This window comes from Capsicum annuum, unplaced genomic scaffold (assembly GCF_002878395.1).
Source record: "Capsicum annuum cultivar UCD-10X-F1 unplaced genomic scaffold, UCD10Xv1.1 ctg2574, whole genome shotgun sequence".
NCBI classification, from domain to species: domain Eukaryota; kingdom Viridiplantae; phylum Streptophyta; class Magnoliopsida; order Solanales; family Solanaceae; genus Capsicum; species Capsicum annuum.
This window is the reverse complement of record NW_025831954.1, coordinates 156,528-164,789: the sequence shown is the minus strand read 5'-3', so window position 1 is coordinate 164,789 and position 8,262 is coordinate 156,528. Positions and strand designations below refer to the sequence as shown.

The 8,262-nt window shown below is 36.4% G+C and overlaps 1 protein-coding gene and 1 pseudogene across 1 annotated transcript in view; one reads left to right on the top strand and one right to left on the bottom strand.

Annotated features, from left to right (window-relative positions):
- LOC107846138 (serine/threonine-protein kinase Nek6-like) overlaps positions 1-8,262 on the top strand; it is a 33,080-nt gene that overhangs the window by 13,403 nt on the left and 11,415 nt on the right. The window lies entirely within an intron of this gene.
- On the bottom strand, positions 2,770-3,246 carry LOC107846127 (annotated as a pseudogene).

Genomic DNA, 8,262 nt, shown 5'->3' with positions numbered 1-8,262 from the left:
GACCAAATATATTTGGACAGCATGGGGATGCCAATTGTTCAGGGGAAATAAATTAAAATTGTTGAAATCAATGTCGCGATTATGAGAGACCTTGGTTTATGAAAAAGGGTGTGGTACAGTTTCACTAATAAAGGCGGCACCCTCAGCTATTATGCAAAGAGCAGTAGCTACGCTCCATAAAGACAACATATTGGGCATGGTAACATTTTGTCAGGCTGCTCTAAGCTAATGGTGTCTATTACAATTCTTCTCTCGTGATGAATAAGATTGGTAATCACGATCCCGAGAAGAGTCATGTTTTGGTTTCTCCGAGTGACCTTTGTCTATTGAACGATGACTCCTTTCCTTATACTTTTTCTTGTCCCGTTCAAAGTCGTCTCGCTCCCTTTCCCTGTCAGATATCCTACCATTATCACGTTCATGAGACTTTAGTCTTCCTTGATCCTTACTCTTGATAAAATTTATTGTCCTTTATCTGTGACATTTATTTTTCTTTCATGTCATTGATTGGTTTTTCTATTCATACTTTACTGTTTATGGCCGTTGACTGGTGTACACTGTATTTGAAAGTTTGCATCTGATGTTTTCTTGGTATTGATATCCTCACTTTAGGATGTTATTCATTGAGACAATGGTAACTTCCGTGTTATGTTTGTTAAATTTGGTGTTCTGTGACTCACTCTCACTGTTGTCGAGTGACTGAACATTTAATCATAAGCTGACAGTATGATGAGCTGTGTTTATGTTGAAATATCATAGAACATGGGCTAGCCTATGTACTTCTGGTGAAGAGAGAGCTGAGAAAGGAGAAATGTAAGGTTGTGAATGGTGGGAAAGCAAATAGGAGTGTGTCATCTGTGTTGACCTACTTTAAAAAATGAAAAGGTCGGGCTGTTAACTTTACTGATTTATGGTGGTTGTTGAAGACTGTCTTCTTGAAGAGCTCTACGAGAGGTGCATTGCATCAGCTTGATATTTGTTGGAAACTAAGTATTCGGTGTGGGAGTAAATAAGTGCAGAAACTAAAAACAAAATTGTAGCAAATTGTTTTGTTGTGTATTTTCATTTTTGTGGTAATACATGTGAAGTGGAAGTACGTTGAAGCTGAGGTCGACAATATTCAATACTCGAAAGATTAACAGAAAACAGTTTGCTGTGGAGTGAACTTCAGATCACAGTGCTTCTAAAAGGATCAAACATTCATCAAGACAAAGTGAAATGGACATTTTCTACTCACGTTTAGAGTTTGTAAAAAATATGTTTGTTATACTGCTTGTTCAGACATACAATATTTTCTTAGTTGATGTTGCTGCATTCGAATTTGGAAAGCAAATTATACGGCTGACTTGTTAATGTAGGATATCATATCATGTGCTATGTCGGAAATACACTCCTATCAATGTAATGTGAGTCTGAAGTATTGATGAGGCATATGACGCATTAGAGAAAATAGTGGAGAAGGATGTTGTCTCTTGGGTAGCTCACTGTCTCAATCAATTTTCAGTTCTAAACAAAAGAAGTTTGATCTTTGTTGTTGTGTTTGTTACTTTTTCCAATTGTAAGATAATATGTGGAAAATGGGATCCGTCAAAATTCTGGTTTTCTTTAACTCTAGCTTTAAAGATCCAATTTTTACTCGAGAAATCACTGTAATGTGAACAATGAGTTGTCAAAGAAAAGTAGTTTACTTATGTAGAACCAACAAAAAAGAATAAATTGCTCTCTGTGGTTTAAAATAATTTTGATACTATAAAAATAAAAGGCTGAAAGTTTAAATTTTGATTGAAGTGATAAGACTTTTACTTTAAAAAAATAAATACTAAAAAAGAAGTGTTAATTTATTTAAAATCAAGTGGGTCAAATAAGGGTAAAAAGGTAATTGTGCCTTTAAAAAAAATCCAAATAAGAAAAGACGACATTTATTTTGGGACGGACAAAAAAGGAAATGGCGACACATAATTTGGGATGGAGGGAGTAGTATTTTTATTTGGTTCGAATGATATCATGTGCCTCAGCAAAGAAGTAAAGTTCTGCTCTCCTCTCTTTCTCTTACGTATCTAGTTCTATAGCTTAACCCTTACTTTTACCATGTAAGGGCAGAACGCATGTCAAAAGTTTTTTAATTTCGCTATTATGAGTATTTTTGGGGGTGTTAGAGACTTAATTAAAAAGTATTAATTGTACGTAATATTGATTGTTAATATTTATGTCTATTAACATTCTAAAATTAAATTATAAAATATTATTGTTTTAAAGTGGGCTAGCCCATAAGGCCCGCAACCCACAGTGTAATAGTGTGGGCTTGATATTTTTTGGCTCATCATTTTGATAGGCTAGCCCAACCTGACCCGTCAAACTCAAAGCCCGTGTGGGCTAGCTCAGATGGGTTGAGCCAACCTGTATTGACATCTTTACAAAAAAAAACTCTACATTATTGATAGTCAAAGGAGACTTTGGAATCTTGAAGAATGCACGGAGGCAAATTCAAGATTTCAAAACGCGGATGTATGAATGTGAAATACATCAAGATGACCTACATTATGCATATTATACTAGACAAGGAGCCCAGAAATGGGGACAAAACAAGAACAAATTCCCTGAAAATGTGCACCAAGATTATAAATAACTTACACACCAGGATTATCCAGGCTCTAGGGTACCCCCACCCCCACCCCCACGCAAAACTTTCATCGTCACCCTGTAAGACGAGGCCAACTTATCGAAAGATGGACATTGCTTCAGTTCATACAACCTTTCGATAGGTTCTTGTTAGATCTTATTAAGCTTTTCTGCTACGATGATAGGATTTGCTTTTGCTATTGGATTCTAACCAGCATTCCTATAATCAAACGGGCATTTGTGTTTGTCTAAATAATGATGAACTGCGCAGAAAAGATCACCACATTTGCAAATGAACCCTGTTAATCCCACACGCTTACGACAAGCTGTGCACTTTTTCAGTTCCTCTTTTGACTTTACTTGTGAAATCTGAGAGGCTAAATCTGCAGATGCAACCACGGCAGCTACAAGAGCAAGTTTTGATTCATCGCTGCTTGAGCTTTTGCGTACGACGTCTTAGGTGGATGCAGCTGCAAGAATTGCATGTTCCTGCTTCAGTAGTATCATGTCCTTTTGACACTTGGAACACATATTCATCGAAGCGGCACTACCGAAAAAATCACAGTCGTTGATGCAGAGGACGGGGTCTTCTGGAGCTCGACAACCTGTCTCTTTAGATGACTCCATTTCTGCAGTTAACAAGTCAAGTTCAACACCACAAGTGTCATGCCTCCAATCCTATTGGGGCGGACTGGCACCCGTAACCGAGGAGGCCCGGGAGAACCAGCTCATCACCTTATGCTTCCCATGCATACCTCTATGACAACCCAAAATTTGGACAACATCATATCGCATATAAAAGGAAATAATCACCTGTATAAGCTCGAGCACACATATATATATATGTATATACAATACTTGGCCATTGGAGCCATCACGTCTATTAACAAAATACCACCTTGACTATACATTAGGTCTACAAAGCCTCTAGAGAATACACAGAGTTTAACTAAGGTAGGGACGCACCCCGCCATATAACTTACTTCTATACAATACCAAAAGTGACTGGATATGACACGGAAAGCCCCGAAGCAAACTGGAGCTCACCAAAAGCAGCTGCATATCCTGACTCCTACTTGTACGGTGTATAAGCTGAGGTACCTGTGCCTGCAGCACAAAATGCAGGTCCCCTGTGGGGGAGGTCAGTACAAAATATGTACTAACTATGTAAAGTTGTAGATAATCACATATGATATAGGAGCTCAATAAAAATTAGAAACAAGTGAATAAATCGTAATAGGAGTGGACCACACTTACTAGAACTTGTGACAACCTGTACATTGTATTTATTCAATCACTTTACCTTCGTTCTTATCATCTTTGTAATCATTACTATACTGTATTGTGACCATTAGGCTACCTCCAGTACATATCAACTGGGATCGACCCATGATAGGCTTATGCCTTTGGGATACCACCCATAAACACATAAATAGGGATCAACCCATGATAGGCTTATGTCCCTAGGATACCACCCGATAAGAGAGAACTTCCATCACTTAGTTCAATTAATTTTTGAGAATGTTATTTCGGTCGCCACCGCATTTTTGATACTTTGAAACAATGATACATCAATAAGAGTCATATAAATAGACCATCAATCCAATAACGATGAAGTAAAAACTCATTGGCACATCAATGAAGTGTTTGGAGTCATCAATGCCATAACAATGAAGTAGGAACTTATTAGTATATCAATAAAATGTTTTGGAGTCATTAATAGTACATGGATCTTGTTTGAGTAACCGGATACCTTCTGACATTCATTAGTGCAATAAACATATAATATTTGGAAAATAAGTAAGTATTGGAATGTCTTGACATCTTTTAGGGTAGAAACAAGTTCATTGGTAACGTAGGACATCATACAAAACCATTATGGATCACATGTTATTGAATAACTTTGGAAACTTTCTTAATAGAACAATTGTTCACTTTATGCCAAAGATATGGTATAGAGTATGCTTTACATACCTGACAGTCAACCTTCAATACTAGTCCCAAATGGACTTCCCGTCTTTTCGGGTTACTTATCTACAATGAACATATATAGCAATCTAGTATTAGCAACCAAACGTCACAATTCAATTATTTGAATTCACCAAAATAGTGGTTAAGTAGTAAGCCTTAATTACACCATAAAGGGTGTCACTTTAACCCTCTTATACTCCAATTACATTCACATGCCATGCATATTCATACAACATCCTCCAATATCAAGTTTGGATTCATTTATCCTTCCAACCAATCCATTAAACCAAATTGAGCCATAGACATAAATAATCATCAATTCAATAGTATATCACCATATCCACCTTCCATAACTCAATTACCATATCCACCTTCCACAATTCAATACAACCAAACCATGCAAAATAGTCCATAACCCTATTTCCATCACCTTTCAATAACAACCAATATATATAATCCTCTATCACACATATACATATGGAAAAGAATAAACGCAAATAATATTCATACCTTAGAATTCTCATCTTGATTATTCAATCCTGTTTGCACAAATAATAGGAGCCGTTCAAAGCTCTTGAGATGACAAACGCAGTTATCGGATTACTTTGGAATTTCTACGGTTGAATCAAAAGTAATTTAAAGGTCAAATTTGTCTAGGGTTTGTTCTTTAATATAGTAGGAAAAGACCAAAATGCCTTTAAAATTTAAATAATGTCAAATCTGTCCTTTGGTGGACTGTTTTGCTAAGCTAAAGTAGATCGACCATAACTCTTTGCTCCGAGATCGGATTTGGGTGAAATTTGTATCGCTGGAAGGATTTCATTTCATATAAAGTAGGCCACCCAGTTCGTCCTGTACAAGGAGTTATGGTCATTTGAAGTTGACCCTAAAAATCTATTTTGATAGGCCGAAGTAAACGAGTATAACTCCTTACTTAGACATTGGATTTGGATGAAACCAATTGCATTGGAAAGAAGACTCAAAGAAATTTCTTTTCATAGCTCTCAGCTCTCCCATTTTATTAAATTAAGGTAGTTATGATCGTTCGAAGTTGACCCAAAAATTAGGTTGGCCTCAGTAGTTTGTGTGCAGGAAATTTTCCTGCACATTTACTATTCCCAAATATCCCGGCCACCGTTTTATAGTTTCAAACATGCTCGATTATATCCGAAACCTATCCGTTTTTGAAAATCTTTATATCGTTGGAAAGTTTATTCAATAACCTTCGTATGGAACCATCGACGGGCAAATTCCGGTATAAACAAAAAAAATTAATTCCATATAAATAAGACCAATAAACGTACTTGAATACGCCAATACACGTACTTGAATACAGGGTGTTACAACAAGTTCATTAAGTACATCACGAAACAACAAAGGGACAAACAAAAACTTCAACCAAGGAACATCGCGTTTATGAAATATAAAGCAATTAAGAATAATACATACATTCAATATCTCGTACTTGCTAGATTTTTGTCTAATTGAATAGTTCTCCTCATAGTTTCGGTAGTGAGCTACATTGTATGAGGTGTTCCATCATAAAGTATTTGATAAACTGATTTTTATTGATGTTCTTCTATTTCGATTGTCGGGGGTCTATCGGAAACAACCTCTTTACTTTTTCGGGGGTAGCGGTATGGACTGTGTACATTTTACCCTCCCCAGATATACTGGGCTTCTTCTTGTTGTTGTTCTATTTAAATTGGTCTGCTTCTAAACATCTTGGATTATCACTCTCATACCACAACATTCTTCCTTTGCTGTTACCATTTTAATTATCTTATCGTATGACTTGAAGCGTGTGTTGCTATACAAACGTTTTTTCTTCTAAGAGTGTTTAGCATGCTGGACAATGTAAGGAGTGATTGTCCTGACCAATGCATTAAGCATACAATGAATTATATCGATGGAAACCTTTAGACATCTTCATTCTTATCTGCATGAATGCTGGTTTGCATCTGATGAGCTTAGGTTTTGGAGAAGATTGTTTCAACAGAATAATATATATGCCCCAATGTCTTAACTCAAGGTTTGAGTTCGAAGGACCAAGCATCTGCAAGACAAGCTTCCAAAAAAAAAAATGACATGAGCTGACAAGTAGGATTGAACTGAAGTAGAAATTTAGAACTTTCTCGTTGGAGTCACACGTGAAGTAGTTTTCTTTCCTCTTAGCAATAGAAAAGAAGAACCAGTAAGTACTTTGCACCTATGATTTTCCCTGTATCAATAACACTACTTTCTTGAAGTGGATAATCTGGATGCGAAGAGGTATACATCTCTCTACCAAATATTCATTTTGATGAATAGGCAGTATGGAATATGGACACACTTAAATGTCGAGTGAAAGAAGTTATGTCATCAAATATTTGCTCCAATCTTTCCTTTCGAACCAAGCACATTTAGATACAAAATTTTTGACTCATCTTATAATTTATTATATGAAAAGTTTTACTTGATGGTAAGATATGCTTGGAGAATATTCTTTTAATTTGATGATAGATGGTTATTTTTCCATTGCAGGTGAATTTGATAGCTAAACTAAGCCATTCATATCTTTAAGAGTACAAAGATGCTTGGGTGGACAAGGTATCCTATCATCTAGTTTTGTGGTTGCTTGGATCAGAAAGTGCAAAACGTAGCCTTTAATAGTTGCGATTATTGCTGCATAAGCTGCACCAGAGAAAAAGCTCGACTTTCTTTTTCTTTCAGGGGAGCTGTATATGCATCGTTGCCGATTATTGCGAAGATGAAAATATGTCAGTGATTATCCCTGATTTTGCTAACTCCTACTTGTGCGGTGTATGATCTGAGGTACCTGTGCCTGCAGCATGAAATGCAGGTCCCCTGTTGGGGACTTCAGTACAAAATATGTACTGAGTATGTAAAGCTGTAAATAATCACATATGATATAGGAGCTCAATAAAAATTAGAAACAAGTGAATAAATCGTAATAGGAGTGGACCACACTTACTAGAACTTGTGACAACCTGTACATTGTATTTATTAACTTACTTTACCTTTGTTCTTATGATCTTTGTAATCATTACTGTACTGTACTGTGAACATAAGGCTGCCTCTAGTTCATATCAACTGGGATCGACCCATGATAGGCTTATGCCCTTGGGATACCCCCATAAACACATAAATAGGGATCAACCCATGATAGGCTTATGTCCCTGGGATACCACCCGATAAGAGAGAACTTCCATCACTTAGTTCAATTAATTTTTGAGATTGTTAATTCAGTCACCACCGCATTTTTGATACTTTGAAACAATGATACATCAATAAGAGACATATAAATAGACCGTTAATGCAATAACGATGAAGTAAAAACTCATTGGCACATTAATGAAGTGTTTTGGAGTCATCAATGCCATAACAATGAAATCGGAACATATTAGTATATCAATGAAACGTTTTGGAGTCATTAATATCACATGTATCTCCGCAAAATCTAGCAGAATGACATTGTCTGATGGACGATTCAATGGTAAAACACGATCCTTTGATGAAGAAAGCACTTCATCTAATTCACAGTCGGCAAAACCAGATCCAGAGGCAGCACCAAGATGCTGTGTTGCTGAAACTGAAAATGGTAGCGAGTGTAGAGAAGTTGCTATTGACAAGCAGTCAATAGCAACTTCTCTACACTCGCTACCATTTTCA